At 41.5% G+C, this 18,040-nt stretch overlaps 1 protein-coding gene across 12 annotated transcripts in view; it reads left to right on the forward strand.

The window, feature by feature from the left end:
• The window catches only part of fbrsl1 (fibrosin-like 1), a 1,023,586-nt gene that overhangs the window by 428,136 nt on the left and 577,410 nt on the right, over positions 1-18,040 (forward strand). Inside the window, exon 1 of one of the 12 annotated variants that reach the window (XM_087999870.1) lies at positions 8,570-8,588. The exons of 10 other annotated variants lie outside the window; for them this stretch is intronic. The gene's annotated coding sequence lies outside the window, so the exon portion shown is untranslated. Of the gene's footprint in view, positions 1-8,569; positions 8,589-18,040 lie in introns of those variants that run through there. One more of the 12 variants, XM_087999871.1, reaches the window with a different exon arrangement.

The raw sequence follows: 18,040 nt of genomic DNA on the forward strand, positions 1-18,040 counted from the left end.
TGTGCATAGATTTGGAGTAGGATATCAAACCTCAGTTTAACGCCATAATTCTGAGGAACCAATTAGAGATATCAAGATACCAGAAAACCAAATTGAAAAAGTCACTTAAATTTGGCTGGAACCAATAGCTGATTCATGTTGCATCAAGATTTTAGTAAACCTCAATAGGATTAAGGATGTAAGTCAGTAAATTGGGCAAAGAAGGGACTTGCATTTGATTCATTGTTTTCACATCTTCTGGTCATCCTGAATGCTGTGCAGCTGATCAATTATTTCTGAGTTGTAGTCACTGTCTGTATACAAGGTCAGGATTTATCTTCCTGTGTAGTTTCTTGGAAGGTCTGGAACATCCAGGTGAATGAGGTAGTTAATTGGTTCTTCAATTAACATTTTTATGAGTTCCGTAATTGCAGTTCCAACTATTTGGTAAAATGATCTATCCACTGAGCCCCAGCAGTATGGCAGACTTCATTGGGTTTTAGCTGAAAATGTGTTGCTGGAAAAGCGCAGCAGGTCAGGCAGCATCCAAGGAACAGGAGAATCGACGTTTCGGGCATAAGCCCTTATGCCCGAAACGTCGATTCTCCTGTTCCTTGGATGCTGCCTGACCTGCTGCGCTTTTCCAGCAACACGTTTTCAGCTCTGATCTTCAGCATCAGCAGTCCTCACTTTCTCCTCATTGGGTTTTAGCCAGAATCCCAGATAAACATAGATCTTTCAATATGACACTTTTTCAAGCTAACACTTCACTCTCTTCACCTGCTATATAAATCTGCTGGGACACTGAGCCACAGAACAGAAAGGTGTGGAAGAAGATGTTGTTATATTGAAGTTTATATTAACTCGATAACACATCTCAATGTGACAAAGGGTATAGATATTGCCCTGTACTATTGTAAATCTTGGAAATAAATGGTCTTACAATATCTTTTAATTGGTTAACCAAACATTAGATAGACCCCATGTCCCCTACTATAATTAAGTCTGGATATAAATAGCTTTGACATTTTCTCAATGCATTGTATTTGACAGTATTTAATTATACAATTGGAGCATAACTTGCTGAGAAATGGAGAGTCTGAACATAGTGTCCAGCTCCTTTTTAGCTGTGCCAACAGGCCACTTTTTTTTCCTTGATATCAGTTTTCCTATTTTGTTAAATTATTACTGGTTAATTCTGAGGATAATTTTCTGAATTGATATATCCTGTCAATAAGTGGGGAATGTCCATATGTATTTAAACAGAGAGAGAGAGAGAGATTAAATTAATTGTTCTTTGTTAAGCCACAGAATTTGCACATTATCAGTCATTTTGAGATACCGCACTCATCTCACATTCCTGCTAGGGTTGTACGCACACAATATGATAGAATCATGGAGTGAATTCACCCGGGAAACTATTCACACTATTGAGCCTGTATTGGCTCTGTGAAGGAGAAGTTTAGGTAATCAAATTCCCTAGCTTTTTCCCATAACCATGCAATTATTTTCCACTTTTCTTTCATAGAGTGTATTCCACATTATAATCACTGCTGTGTACTTCAAAAAAAAAGATTTTCCTTGTGTTTTCGGATCATTCGGGAGGAGTTATTGAGAGGAGTTACAGGGAGGTAGTCACTCCTCAGGTACAAGAAGAGGCAGATGGGTTACAGTCAGGGGACAGAAAGGGAACCGGCAGGCAGTGCAGGGATCCCCTGTGGCCATTCCCCTCAACAATAAGTATACCGTTTTGGATACTGTTGGTGGAGACAACTTACCAGGGGAAAGCAGTGGGGTACAGGGCTCTGGCACAGAGCCTTCCCTATTCCTCAGAAGGGAAGGGGGAAGAGGAGCAGAGCAGTAGTCATTGGGGATTCCATAGTTAGGGGGACAGAGAGGAGGTTCTGTGGGGACGAGAGAGACTCATGGTTGGTGTGTTGCCTCCCAGGTGCCAGGGTTCGTGATGTCTCTGATCGTGTTTTTGGGATCCTTAAGGGGAAGAGGGAGCAGCCCCAAATCGTGGTCCACGTAGGCACCAACAACATAGGTAGGAAGAGAAATGGGGATTTAAGGCAGAAATTCAGGGAGCTTGGATGGAAGCTTAGAGCTAGGACAAACAGAGTTGTTGTCTCTGGTTTGTTGCCCGTGCCACGTGCTAGTCAGGTGAGGAATAGGGGGAGAGAGAGGAGTTGAACACATGGCTACAGGGATAGTGCAGGAGGGAGAGTTTTGGATTCTTGGATAATTGGGGCTCTTTCTGGGGTAGGTGGGACCTCTATAAGCAGGATGGTCTTCATCTGAACCAGAGGGGTACCAGTATCCTGGGGGGGAAATTCGCTAAGGCTATTGGGGTGGGTTTAAACTAATCCAGCAGGGAGATGGGAATCAAAATTGTAGTTTGAATATCGAAAAGGTTGAGAGTAGGGAGGTCCAAAATCAAGTTTCAGGGACGCAAGATGGCACCGGCAAGCAAGAAATTGGTTTGAAGTGTGTCTACTTCAATGCCAAGAGCATCCAAAACAAAGTGGATGAACTTGCAGCATGGGTTGGTACCTGGGACTTCAATGTTGTGGCCATTTCAGAGACATGGACAGAGCAGGGACAGGAATGGTTGTTGTAGGTTCCAGGATTTAGATGTTTCAGTAAGAACAGAGAAGATGGTAAAAGAGGGGGAGGTATGGCATTGTTGGTCAAGGACAGTATTGCAGTTGCAGAAAGAATGTTAGGGGACTCGTCAACTGAGGTAGTATGGGCTGAGGTTAGAAACAGGAAAGGAGAGGTCACCCTGTTGGAAGTTTTCTTTCCAGAGATGTAGAGGAAAGGATAGCAAAGATGATTCTCGATAGGAGTGAGAGAGACAGGGTAGTTGTCATGGGGGGAATTCAACTTTCCAAATATTGACTGGGAACGCTATAGTACAAGTACTATAGATGTTTTTGTCCAGTGTGTGCAGGAGGGCTTCCTGACACAGTATGTAGACAGGCCAACAAGGGGTGAAGCCACATTAGATTTGGTACTGTGTAACGAGCCCGGCCAGGTGCAAGACTTGGAAGTAGGTGAGCACTTTGGTGATCGCGATCACAATTCTGTTATGTTTACTTTAGTGAATACCACTGGGCAAGAGTTACAGCTGGGGGAAAGGCAATTACGATGCAATTAGGCAAGATTTAGGAAGCATAGGATGGGGAAGGAACCTGCAGGGGATAGGCACATTAGAAATGTAGAGCTTATTCAAGGAAAAGCTCCTGAGTGTCCTAGATAAGTATGTACCTGTCAGGCAGGGAGGAAGCTGTCGTGCGCGGGAGCCGTGGTTTACGAAGGAAGTGGAATCTTTGTCAAGAGGAAGAAGAAGGCTTATGTTAGGATGAGATGTGAAGACTCAGTTAGGGCGCTTGAGGGTTACAAGGTAGCCAAGAAAGACCTAAAGAGAGAGCTCAGAAAGCCAGGAGGAGACATGAGAAGTTGGCGGATAGGATCGGGGTAAACCCTAAGGCTTTCTATAAGGTATTTAAGGAATAAAAGATTGACGAGACTAAGATTAGGGCCAATCAAGGATAGTAGTGGGAAGTTGTGTGTGGAGTCAGAGGAGATAGGGGAAGCACTAAATGAATATTTTTCAACAGTATTCACTCTAGAAAACGACAACATTGTCGAGGAGAATACTGAGATACAGGCTACTAGACTAGGTGGGATTGAGGTTCACAGGAAAGAGGCATTAGAAATCCTGCAGAGTGTGAAAATACATAAGTCCCCTGGGCCGGATGGCATTTATCCTAGGATCCTTTGGGAAGCCGGGAGGAGATTGCCGAGCCTTTGACATTGATCTTTAAATCATCATTGTCCACAGGAATAGTGCCAGAAGACTGGAGGATAGCAAATGTGGTTCCCCTGTTCAAGAAGGGGAGTAGAGACAACACCAGTGAGCCTTCAGTTGTTGGTAAAGCGTTGGAAAAGGTTATAAGAGATAGGATTTATAATCATCTAGAAAAGAATAATTTGATTAGGGATAGTCAGCACGGTTTTGTGAAGGGTAGGTCATGCCTCACAAACTTTTATTGAGTTCTTTGAGAAGGTGACCAAACAGGTAGATGAGAGTAAACTGGTTGATGTGGTGTATATGGATTTCAGCAAGGCGTTCGATAAGGTTCCCCACAGTAGGCTATTGTACAAAATGCGGAGGAATGGGATTGTGGGAGATATAACAGTTTGGATCAGTCATTAGCTTGCTGAAAGAAGACAGAGGGTGGTGGTTGGGAAATGCTCATCCTGGAGTCCAGTTACTAGTGCTTTACCGCAAGGGTCGGTGTTGGGTCCACTGCTGTTCATCATTTTTATAAACGACCTGGATGAGGGCGAGAAGGGTGGGTTAGTAAATTTGCAGATGGCACTAAGGTTGGTGGAGTTGTGGATAATGACGAAGGCTGTTGTAGGTTACAGAGAGACATAGATAAGCTGCAGAGCTGGGCTAAGAGGTGGCAAATGGAGTTTAATGCGGACAAGTGTGAGGTGATTCACTTTGGTCAGAGTAACCGGAATGCAAATTACTGGGCTAATGGTAAGATTCTTGGTAGTATAGATGAGCAGAGAGATCTCTGTGTCCATGTACACAGATCCTTGAAAGTTGCCACCCAGGTTGACAGGGTTGTTAAGAAGGCATACAGTGTTTTAGCTTTTATTAATAGAGGGATTGATGTCCGGAACCATGAGGTTATGCTGCACAAAGCTCTGGTGCGGCCGCACTTGGAGTATAGTGTACAGTTCTGGTCACCACGTTATAAGAAGGATGTGGAACCTTTGGAAAGGATGCAGAGGAGATTTACTAGGATGTTGCCTGGTATGGAAGGGAGGTCTTATGAGGAAAGGCTGAGGGACTTGAGGCTATTTTCATTGGAGAGAAGAAGGTTGGGAGGTGACTTAACAAAGACATATAAGATAATCAGAGGGTTAGATAGGGCGGACAAGAGCCTTTTTCCAAGTATGGAGACGGCGAGCATGAGGGGGCATAGCTTTAAATTGAGGGGTGATAGATGTAGGATAGATGTCAGAGGTAGTTTCTTTACTCAGAGACTAGTGAGAGTATGGAATGCTTTGCCTGCAACGGTAGTAGATTCGCCAACTTTAAGTGCATTTAAGTCGTCATTGTCCAAACATATGGACGTACATGGAATAGTGTACGTTAGATGGGCTTCAGATTAATAAGACTGGTCGGCGCAACATCGAGGGCCGAAGGGCCTGTACTGCGCTGAAATGTTCTATGTTTTATGTTGTCACCTTTCTTTTTTGTCCTAGTCACTTTAACCTGGTTTTCTCGCCCTTCCTTGCACCAATTTCTCTCTATCTACTCTGATTGGACTGCTGTTCTTTTCTTTGTAGCATTCTGACTAAACAAACCACAATGAATTTTAATGGTTGTGATCATGCTGTTACACAGTAAACGTTATTTTAAGTTTATTCAGCTCCATTTATTTATTGAGCCATTTTAGAACAAGATTACAGCAGCTTTCTTGATGAAAATGCGGACTTTGTCAAAAGATTAGCTTGTTTGTTTACGTGTATCTGTCGAATTGTTGAAATTTGGTATGAATTATTGCTCAAATGGCCATATTATAGGGCGTTGCACTTTGATAACATATCCTTGATCACCCACTGTAAAAGGTTCAGTGTGATAAGCTGTCCCGTGTTAGATTGCCTATTTATAGGATGATGGGGGAAATGTGGGAGTGATATTTTGCTGTGGATTATGTGCAGCAGAGGTTCACCAGACAAATTCCTGGGATGGTGAGTGTGTCTGATGAGGAGAGATTGAAGAAACTGGACCTGTATTCTCCATGGTTTCGAAGAATTAGAGGCAATCTCACTGAGACTTAAACATTTCTTGGAAGGGGCTCAACACAGTGGGTGTGGAAAAGATGATTTCCTTGGCTGGGATCTCTAGAACTGGAGGGACAATCTCCAAATAAGGAATAAGATATTTAACAAAATGAGGATTTTCTCCACTGAGATGGTGATGACGCTTTGGAATTCTGTTCCTCAGAAGTCTGCCCAAGACAGTGATTGATAGGTTTCTAAATATTAATGACATCAAGGGATATTTGTTTAGTGTGGGAAAATTGCTATGAGAAAGATAGTCAGCCACAGTTTAAAATGGTGGAGCAGACTCAAGTACTGAATAACTTACTCCTGCTCCAGTGTTTGTTCTCCAAGACAGGAGATTAGAATGATGATAGATGTGGAAATTTTTAGATTAGATTAGATTCAATTACTTAGTGTAGAAACAGGCCCTTCGGCCCAACAAGTCCACACCGACCCGCTGAAGTACAACCCATTCCCCTACATTTATCCCTTCGCCTAACACTACGGGCAATTTAGCATGGCCAGTTCACCTAACCTGCACATTTTTGGACTGTGGGAGGAAACCGGAGCACCCGGAGGAAACCCACACAGACACGGGGAGAATGTGCAAACTCCACACAGTCAGTCGCCTGAGGTGGGAATTGAACCCGGGTCTCTGGCGCTGTGAGGCAGCAGTGCTAACCACTGTGTATGTTTCCCTGCACGATTCTGATCTGAAAACATACCGCTGTTCCATGATCACTGGGACAAAATTCTGAAACTCCCTCCCTATTTATAACTCAAATAGCAACTTTGCAAAGATTGGCAGGATGTATGTGCCAAAGCCAATGGAATCGTATCAAATTGCATAAGGGTAGTGCTGTTATGTTCCTGGGTTATGATACCACAATTCTGGGTCAGTCTTTGAAAAAAAGTCTTAGATTGATTTAAAAAAAGTAACTGACATCGTAGAATTCAGTTTCTGATGTTGGAAAGGCTTTTTGAATTTTCTCTAGGTATTCCCCCATATCTGTAGCTCTTTGGAATGTTTCCTTCCATTAAAAGTACAGTACATGTTCAAGCTGTTTTGGGTCTTTGTGTTTGTGTCCCAGAGGTGGCACTGGTGTCATTTCTCCTTGCTGACACGCCTACCTCACTCCACTCAACTCAATATTTAGCTCACCCATGGTAAAGTAATTTTTCTTTAGTTGTCAGCGAGTGATTATCACTGATGATCTGAGACCTTCTGGAGGACACACCCCAATAAATGCCACCTGAGATTATTGCATCCCAGGATTATCCACGGTTGAAGTACTGTTATGATTCCTTTTTATAGTTATCAAATTTAAATGACTTTAAATGACTTCCTGCAGAAACATTTACATTCTATTTCATAGAATCCCTACAGTGTGGCCTTTGGCCCAACAAGTCCACACCGACCCTCCAAAGAGTATCTCGCCCAAACCTATTCCCCTACCTTATTATTCTACATTTATCCCTGACTAATGCTCCTAACGAACACATTGCTGAAGACGATGGGCAATTTAGCATGGTTGATTCACCTAACTTGCGCATCTTTGGATCATGGGAGGAAATTGGAGCATACGGAGGAAACCTGCGCAGACACAGGAAGGACATGCAAAATCTACACAGTCACCCGAGACTGGAGTCAAACCCAGGTCCTTGGTGCTGTGAGGCAGCAGTGCTAACCATTGAGCCACCATGCCACCCTCACTGTGTGGGCTTGTTGGGCCAACACGCCAGTTTCCACAGTCTATTTGACTGTGCTTTGTAATACTGGCAGTACAGATGTCGAATGTATAATTTGTATATAGTAATCTGATGTACATAGTATATCATAAAACAAATGTTTTAATAGCTCTGCAACTAGATGGTTCCTTTGAAAGTGTTGATCTAAAGCAGAAGGGGTAAGGAAAATAAGCCTTTACGTAATTTTCCAATCAGCTTTGTTGCATTAATTTTTTAAAATGAGTGAATAGTTTTCTATTGGGTCAGGTGGTAAATGTGTTACCAAATTTTGCAGGCCAGGGAAGTCCCAGATTTTGCACCCAGTCAGTGCACATTACGATAATGCAATTATGCCTACACTAAGAGTGTACAGTGAAATGTAAGGCTGTAAGAGTGAAATGGGGAAGTGGGGGCCAAAACCAGGTAGAGAGAAGCAGCAACGTATTCCCACTTGAATTGCTGCCCAATGACTCTTGCTATACAGTGTTAATGTGAATATTTGATGACGACAGGAATGGGCTTGACTCTGATATTTAGCATGCTGGATTTTTGAAGCAAAATTGACAAGCATCATGCACATAAACCAGAAAACTGTCACTCATAAGTTAATAGATAATGAGTGAGGACTTTGGGAGCTGTGTCAGATGACTAGAAGCAGTTTGTACAGGAAACAATAAAGCTTGTTGATAGGACAAAACAGGGCAGAGATAAACTGTACAGCTCATAAATTCCCACAGGTTTCTATTATTGCCACATTTAATTGTTGTAACTACCATACCATGGAGGCTTATCAGCTGCTGTTCGAGCAACTGTTTGGTTTAGATAAGTGCAAAAATCTGATAAAGTGCTGATAACAGAAGCATAGTAGAGACATTTTGAAATTCTTGTAACATTAGCCTTAGATCATCCCAGTGTGTTTACTCCAAAACTCACTGATTGCTTCAACATTTCCGATTTTCCTGCACTGACTTGTGTGCACCCAAAAAGCAAAGGTTTATTTTCAGCTGGAGATCACCTAAAATGACCAGGTTTGCATGATTCATTTTCGTTTTGTAACTCGATTACGTTTTGATTTAGGATGAATGACATTCATGAAATTACATTATGAAGAAATGCATAAGGTATAACTTCATTGCCTTAAAGGTTTGCCTTCATTTTCAAAGAGTCTTTATGTGGTAAATCTGAAGAGACCAATGGAAGTAGATCAAAGTAAAAGTTTTGTTTAAAATAGATGTCTCACGATAAAAAAATCCAAAGAATAACATGGAAATGTCAGTAATCTGCAAAAATATTATTGCTTAAGACTAAGAAATGCTATTAGTCCTCCATTTGTTTTCAATATTTTTCTTGTTCCTTAAAATGGTGTTATGAAGACTTCGTGGTTTATCCATGAAATTAAAACTAGCCTTGAAGATATTGATGGTTCTGCTGGTTAGTCTGTAAAATGCACATCAGTGCTCATTCTTATAAAACCCTTCTGTTGCTACTATTGAAAATGTGTTTGGAAAATATCTTAATACTTCTGTACTAGAATTAAATGATGTTTCAACTTCTCAAAAGAGAAGAAATGAAACTGTGTAATCAGCATTATTGGGTATCAGTGCCAATACAGGTAATTGATTTCTGTGGAATTACTTGAATTTAAAGTTTGAGAAACAGCCTTTGTCCACACCCTGCTGGTAGGGAATGACCCAGAACCTATCAAAGTCTGATATGGTTGAGCAAGAGGCCCTTGTTGATTTTTGTAAATTAGATTACTTACAGTGTGGAAACACGTCCTTCGCCCCAACAAGTCCACACCGACCCACCGAAGAGCAACCCACCCAGACCTATTCCCCTACATTTACCCCTTCACCTAACGCTACGGGCAATTTAGCATGGCCAATTCACCTAACCTGCACATTATGGACTGTGGGAGGAAACCGGAGCACCCGGAGGAAACCCACGCAGACACAGGGAGAATGTGCAAACTCCACACACAGTTGCCTGAGGCAGGAATTGAACCCGGATCTCTGGCGCTGTGAGGCAGCAGTGCTAACCACTGTGCCACCGTGCCACCATAAATCATCTAATGTTAGAATTGGCCGATACATGGCAAGTGAGTCAAGTTGTCTAAGTCTCTTGTTGAATTGTGTATAATTTTTCAATACTGTAATGAAATAATCTGGCGACATAAACATTCCCATTTCTATAAGATTTGTATTGATCTGCTTGTGACAAATTATCAAAATAAATAAATAAAAGCTGGCTGTGAACCAGATATCTGCAATCATTCAAACCGTACAGCATTATGTAGTTATATTGTCAAGTCTTTTATTGATTCCTTGATATGCTATAATTTTATTTTGCATCTGTGTATCACTATTTATAATAGTTCTTGGTTCATAAGGGAGAATTGTTATGAAGTAATTGACAAGTTTCTGGATAAATTGATAACTTTAACAATGCACAATACTGTCATTACATGAGAGAAATGTTACAGAATGTTTTGTCAAGGCCATTATGTATTGTTCAGTGTGTTTATGAAAACCTGCAAGATCCTATGTTGTCTAAACTGAGCTAAACTTGATCTGTTGGAGAAAATGCTTCCGTAAATCTGAGTAAAATGTGGTTGGCAAGGTTAAAAGAAATAAAGCCGCTCCTCATTGTTGCACATGGGCATAATTTTAGGACCAGTCACCCGATAGTGAGATATTGCACCCTTAGTAATTTCACTAAATTTTGAGGTGTAGTGCTAAAACCATAAATAAAAAGTAAAAGAAGATGCAAATGATGCATTAAAATTAGGAGTGAATATATCATAAGATTAGTATGTCTGAAGATTTCTAATAATGCAATGAGCAAAACGTATTTTTGTATGAATAGGAATTGGTAACAATACTACAGTTTCTTAGTGAATGACACAGGTGGTTTTAAGTTAGTTTACAGAAGTGTTTGTCACCAGCAGCTAACGGGCAGGTCCTACCTACATTTTGGAAGATGCACTATTCTCCTTTGGGGTGTATTTCATAGTATAAATAAGTATGTTATTTGTTGAAGGATAAGTGCTATTCTAATATAGACTGATTTTGTTATGTAATTTTTTTTTGGCTTGTAACTCCTCCTCGTATGATAGGATAATCACTTCTGTTAATTAACTTTTTCTTATCATCTATCAAATCACTCTCTTTCCCTGCATGTTTTTTGTCCCTGGCATTGTATCCAATGTGAAATTTTCTGCAGTGGTTTCTGGAAAGTTTCTGTCAAAAAACCAACTCCCCCTCCCACTCTGCCGAGGACATGCAGGTCCTGGGCCTCCTCCATCACACTCCCTCACCAATCGACGCTTGGAGGAAGAACGCCTCATCTTTCGTCTCGGGACCTTTCAACCCCAGGGCATCAATGTGGACTTCACCAGTTTCCTCATTTCCTCTCCCCCCACCTTACCCCAGTTCGAATCTTCCAGCTTAACACCGTCCTCATGACCTGTCCCACCTGTCCAACTTCCTTCCCACCTACCGCTCCACCTTGCTGTCCGACTTATCACCTTCACCCCCACCTCCATCCACCTATTGCACTCTCAGCTACCTTCTCCCCAGCTATCCCCCTCCCATTAGTCCCTCTACCCCGAGGCTCCCAGCCTCATTCCTGATGAAGAGCTTTTGCCCGAAACATCTATTTTCCTGCTCTTCGGATGCTACCTGACCTACTGTGCTTTTCCAGCACGAATCTAATCTTGATCTCCAGCATCTGCAGTATTCACCTTCGCCTTTTCACAGTGTAGCCTGTCAAGATCCCTCAGGATTGTATACATTTCAGTCAAGTCATCTCTATCTTTTCAAAATACTAGCAGATTCAAGACTAGCATGTACATCCGTTACTTACAAGACTCCCAAACTATTAACCCACTAAATCTTCTTTGAACTGCATCCTTCCTTTAATGGGCTGAATGGCCTAATTCTGCTCCTATATCTTAATGAGGAGAGCAACATTGTACATAATGCTCAAGATGTGGTCTCACAAGTGCCCTGTATAAATGAAGCATAATTGCCCTACTTCTGTGCACCTCTCACCTCGCAGCGAATGATGATAATATTCTGAGCTTTCCTAATTATTTACCATAATTGCATACGAGCAGTACGAGGATGCCCAGATTCCTTCAGTCTTCAGATAAAGAGGAAACTTTATATCCATCTTTTTTCCTGATGTATTTCTGGACTTCTCAGTCAACGTTTTAAGCCTTAGTAATTTAATTGCAGCTGAATTTTTTTTTGTAGTGGCTTTTGTTCATCTAATAAAATGAAACTACTTTAATCCCAGTGTTTTGTGCTGCTGGATTATGATTTAATGGAATTCTAAGAAAAAGTCAAAAGATGATATACTGAACAGCCTCTTGATATTTATTCATATGTTAAATTTATACTAATTGGTTAAAAAGCTTTGATTTAGTAGTCCATGTCAATTTTAGGTTCAATCCAGAATGTGGATTAGTGGTGCTGGAAGAGCACAGCAGTTCAGGCAGCATCTGAGGAGCAGCGAAATCAATGTTTCGGGCAAAAGCCCTTCATCAGGAATAAAGGCGGAGAGCCTGAAGCGTGGAGAGATAAGCTAGCGGAGGGTAGGGATGGGGAGAAAGTAGCATAGAGTACAATGGGTGAGGGGATGAAGGTGATAGGTCAGGGAGGAGAGGGTGGAGTGGATAGGTGGAAAAGGAGATAGGCAGGTAGGACAAGTCATGGGGACAGTGCTGAGCTGGAAGTTTGGAACTAGGGTGAGGTGGGGGAAGGGGAAATGAGGAAGCTGTTGAAGTCCACATTGATGCCCTGGGGTTGAAGTGTTCCGAGGCGGAAGATGAGGCGTTCTTTCTCCAGGCATCTGATGGTGAGGGAGCGGCGGTGAAGGAGGCCCAGGACCTCCATGTCCTCGGCAGAGTGGGAGGGGGAGTTGAAATGTTGGGCCAAGGGGCGGTGTGGTTGATTGGTGTGGGTGTCCCGGAGGTGTTCCCTAAAGCGCTCTGCTCTGAGGCACCCAATCTCCCCATCTGCAGTCATTGTTTTTACCTCAGTCCAGAATGTCTCAATTTTAAAGATTTTCTGTCAAAATATAAATTTAACAAGAATTCATTGGACCACTTTGCATGCATTTAAATTTTGAAAACCTTGTAAAATTCAAAATAAACTTGGTTCATCAGATCATTCAACAGTGAGGAGAAAAGCATGCCAAATCGCTGTCAATCATTAGCATGTGCTATAGCCAGAAAAAGGAGCAGGCACATTGTTTATAACTTCAATACCTTGCTCTCAACAGGGATTCTTGTTACTAAAATCTCAGAACAAACTTACACTGAATACTGGAGAATAATCTACAAATAGTCATTGGGTTGGATTTTTTGCTGGCCAGGCAGGAGCTAAATTATCCGCTAGGCAATTCCTCTACGCTTGGAACCATCCTAAAGTCTCCATTTAAATCAGGGACTTCAAGGGTTCTGATTACTTTCGTTTACTCTAAACTTCTCCGCATACCACCAGACTTGACATGACACTTGAAAGCCTCGCCCACCTGTCCCCAAAACATTCCCTGCTACCACTTTGACTGGATTTCTTGTCAATTTCACGCTCTTGACTGTCAAGCGCATCCACACATGCACATGACCCAATTTTTCCTGTCCGCCTTGACCTTACATAAACACTGGATTACTTGCATGTTTCCCTTGCACCTTGACACCCTAACTCCTTCTCGTGGCTTCCTGTCCAGTTGGCACCCTATCCTCACCTCAGTTGTCACCCTACTCACCTGTCATCATATGTGCCTGGTATGCTAGCTAATGACCATCTGGTATACTACCACTTGGCATCTTAGTCCCCTCCCCAGCTGTCACCCTACTTACCTAGCACTCAATTACCTCTATCCAGTGGTGGTCTACCCTCCCAGCACCCTGATGTCATACTTAACCTTTAATAGCAGCTTCAAAATAGCTACCTGCTGTGAGATGCCAACAAACCTATGGAAGTGGATCCAACAACTTGGGCATAGGGCTTAAGAAAAATGCGTTACAAAAATGCAATACAGTGGCTACCTGCTGTGAAAAAGGGAAGTGATTTGCCTTCCCCTGACAGTTCTGTGCTAAGAGTAGAACTGTCAGAAATGAAGTACGGCTTCACAGTTCTGAAAAGAATCTATCAGAAGTATGAAGCTCCCTTCTTTTAAGAAAAAGAGGGCCCCAGAAAATCTGGTCCATCACTGAGGGCCTGCCCTGGAAATTACACTGACGTGAATATTATTATCTACATGTTTGATCAAATTCCTTTGTCTGTTATTTTAATGGAAATTAACAAAAGTAGTGTTACTGTATTGAAAATGTATTTGTTTAATGGTGGCCATAACTCTGTTTGTTAATTCTCTTACAAGTCTCAAAACCAGAGTTCCTATTGTCACATGAGGCAGACAAAGCCAAAAAACCAAGTACAATAGGATATGCACTTGTAACACATTTTTCATAAGCCCTATGCCCAAGTTGTTGGATCCACTTCCATAGGTTTGTTGGCATCTCACAGCAGTTTTGCATATTTCCTCCCCAGCACCATTTAGCAGAATCTCAAAACACTTTGTGATGTTTATAATTTTTTCGCAAATAAAATTTATCAAATGTCCAATAAATTTTATTAGTTGCTTTTAATTGTTGATTCTTGTAAAAGAATGAGACTTTGATATAACTTCCAGTTACAATGGTTACTGCAAGCAAAAATATTCTGCAAACCATGTGCAACGTGCCCAAGAGGGTAGATTACTGGGAGCAACAGGCTGATTTAGTTTTCACTGTTAAGGACCCAGACATGCTGCAAGTTTTGCCTGGAGCCATGATTGTACATATTACTGAAATTGTAAGGACTACGTTTTTATAATTCAGTAACCTCTGGTGGTCATGCATCATTAAGTAAACCCTGGCAATAAAATTGTTTCTACCCAAATCTCACTGTCGCACAGATGCGCAGAAATGAGCTGGCAGATCTTTATATGGAAATCACTGGGTGGTCTAATAGACTGTCATTAGCAAAACATTTTATAAATCACACTGCAGTTTTTTTAAATACTGAAAAATTGCCAATTGCAGAAAACATTGTGAGTATACTATTTGCCAATAATTCAAATCAGGAATTTTAAAACAATAACTTTGTCCCTCTTTTACCCCCCCCCCCCAGTTTATTTTTTAATATTAATACTGACTTTTTTTTTAAGGCCTGTTAGATTAGCTCAGCCAACTTTCTTATCCACTACTTATAGCCCGTCATTCAAACAGTAAAAATTAATTAGCTCAGATTTGTACATAATTGTGTGAAATACATACATTACAACAAGGTTGTTTGAAAACTTTAGAATGAAAATATTAAGATTAACTATATTATATCTTTTGTTTAGAGAGAGAGAGTGGGCTGAATCTAACAAAAGAAGTTGGGGGTTCAAGGTGGATCAGGGATACACGATTGAATTAGGGCAGAATAGGAAAGGATACAAGAGAGCATTGGGAAACTTGAGGCCCGACTACATGGGTGAAGGCTTCAGGTTTCTTCTGGCTGTAAGGAATCTGTCTCGACCTTTGGAGTAGATAACCTTGGCAGCCCACTAAATCTGATTAGAAAAGCAAGTTTACAATTAACTATACTGAGAATTGAGGTGGGATTTATTCCAGTGATTTTAAAATCCTCCCCTTTCATAGTTTTTAATCTGGAACTACAGGCTTAAATTATTTGACTAGAAGTTGGCAATCTGTGTTACAAAGAGGGAAAAAGAATCCTTTCCTGATCACTGCACTTTAAAGAATTCTTTCACAGGATTTGAGTGTTGTCATTGACCATTCTTAGTTGCCCATGAAAAAGTGGTGGTGGGCCACCCTTTTGAACCAATCTAGAACATCTGACAGTGCTGTTAGGAAGAGAGTTTGAATTTGGACCCAGTGACAATGAAAGGAACTAATCTCGTCCAAATAAAAATGCTGTGTGTTTTGGAGTTGGTCAGAAGTCACTCAATACCCAGGTTATAGTCCAACAGGTTTATATGAAATCACAAGCTTTTGGAGTGCTGCCCCCTCATCATTGCACTTCACCTGATGAATAAGCAGCACTTTGAAAGCTTGTGATTTCAAATACATCTGTTGGACTATAACCTGGCGTCATGTCACTTCTGATTTTGTCCACCCCAGTCCAACACCAGCCCCTCCATATCATGTCTTGGAGTTGAACTTGCAATGATGGTGTTCCTCTGCATGTGCTGCAGGTTGTAGAAGTCATTTCTTTAAAAGCACCATCCAAACAAGCCTTGGTGAATTGCTGCAGTGCATCTTGTATATGGAACTTACCACTGCCTTTGAAAGTCAGCATGAAGGGACTCTGGCACCCATCTACCAATTAAAACAATCAGGACGGGCTGAGTGTTGTTGAAGGTGCACTTATCCAGGCATGTATTCTATCAAATTGCTAACTTGTGCCTTATAGATGACAGATTGGCTTCGGGAAGGCAGAAGATGAAAGACTTGCCTCAGAATTCCCAACCTCTGGCCTACTCCTTTAGCCGCTATATTAATATGACTGATCCAGTTCAGTTTCATGTCCATGGATATTTATAGTGGACAATTCAGTAATTGTAATGCCACTGAATGACAAGGGGAGATGACTATATTCTCCCTTGTTGGAAGTGATCATTCTCTGGCACAAATGTTACTTGCCAGTTGGAAGTCCAAAGCTAAATATTGTCCAGATCTCTTTGTATTTGGACACAGATTCCTTCAGTATCTGAATGGTTTTGAACATTGTGCTTCCATCAGCAAACATCTTATGAATTGTGTATCTAAACCCCTGAGTCACTTGTGTTCTACAACACTGCCCAGGGCCCTACCATTAATTGTATAATGCTTTCCTTGTTTGTTTTACCAAAACACAATACCTGGCATTTACGTAAATTAAGCTCCATCTGCCACTCCTCAGCCTATTGACCCAATTGATGAAGATCTTTTAAATCTGGGATAACCTTCATTGTCCACTGTAACTACAGCTTTGGTGTCATCTGCAAACTTACTAACCACGTCTCGTATATTCTCATCCAAATCATTTATATAAATGACAAACAATAATGCACCCAGTACCGATCCCTGTGGAACACAGTTGGTCACAGGTCTCTAGTCCAAAAAGCAACCCTCCACTATCACTACTCTGTGTCCTTATGTAAAGTCAATTTTGTATCCAGTTGACAAGGTCACCCTGAATCCCATGTGATCTAACATTATTCATTGGTCCACCATGCAGAACCGTATAATTGTCGTTACTAAAGTCCAACTAAATGATGTTCGCTGCTCTACCCTTATCACCATTTTTGATTACTTCCTCAAAAACCTCAATTCCTCACACAAAACCATGCTAACTATCCCTAAGGATTCCTTGCCTCGCCAAATGCATGTAAATCCTATGTTTCAGAATTTCCTCCAACAACTCACCCATCACTGATGTCAGATGCTCAGTCTATTGTTTTCAGGCTCATCCTTCCAACCTTTCTTAAATAAAGGCACAACATTAGCCACTCTTTAGTCACCTGGCTCCTTACCCATTGTTATAGCGGATACACCTATTTCCATGAGGGGCGCTGTAATTTCCTCTCCAACTTCCCACTGCAGCCTGGAATACATTTGATCAGATCCTAGAAATTTACCCAACTTTGTTTTCTAAGACATCCAGCACTTAGAGTACAGCACGGAAACAGCATGTCCATGCAGACCAGATATCCCAACCAAACCTAGTCCAACCTGCCAGAACCCAGCCCATATCTCTCCAAACCCTTCCTGTTCATATCCCCATCCAGATGGCTTTTAAATGTTGCAGTTGTACATGCCTCCACCACTTCCTTTGGCAGCTCATTCCATACACAAACCACCCTCTTCATGAAAGATCTGTCCCTAAGGTCTCTTTTATATCTTTCCTCTCTCACCCTAAACCTATGCCCACTAGTTCTGGAGACCCCCACCCTAGGGAAAGACCTTGTATATTTATCCAATCCATGCTCCTCATGATTTTACAAGTCTCCATAAGATCACCCCTCAGCCTTCAACGTTCAAGAGAAAACAGCCCTAGCCTATTCAACCTCTCCCTATAGCTCAAATCCTCCAACCCTGGCAACATCCTTGTAAATCTTTTCTGAACCCTTTCAAGTTTCACAACATCCTTCCAAGATGAAGGAGACCAGAATTGCATGCAATATTCCAAAAATGGCATAACCAATATTCTATACAGCTGCAACATGACCTCCCAACTCCTGTACTCAATACTCTGGCCAATGATGGAAAGCATACCAAATGCCGTCTTCGCTATCTTATCTACCTGTGTCTCTACTTTCAAGGAACTATGAACCTGCTCTCCATGATCTCTTTGTTCAGCAACACTCCCTTGGATCTTACCATTAAGTGTATAAGTCCTGCTAAGATTTGCTTTCTCAAAATGCAGTATCTTGCATTTATCTA

Source organism: Chiloscyllium plagiosum, unplaced genomic scaffold, assembly GCF_037043375.1.
Source record: "Chiloscyllium plagiosum isolate Xiang-an unplaced genomic scaffold, Cpla_swu_hap1 HiC_scaffold_24, whole genome shotgun sequence".
Lineage (NCBI taxonomy): Eukaryota > Metazoa > Chordata > Chondrichthyes > Orectolobiformes > Hemiscylliidae > Chiloscyllium > Chiloscyllium plagiosum.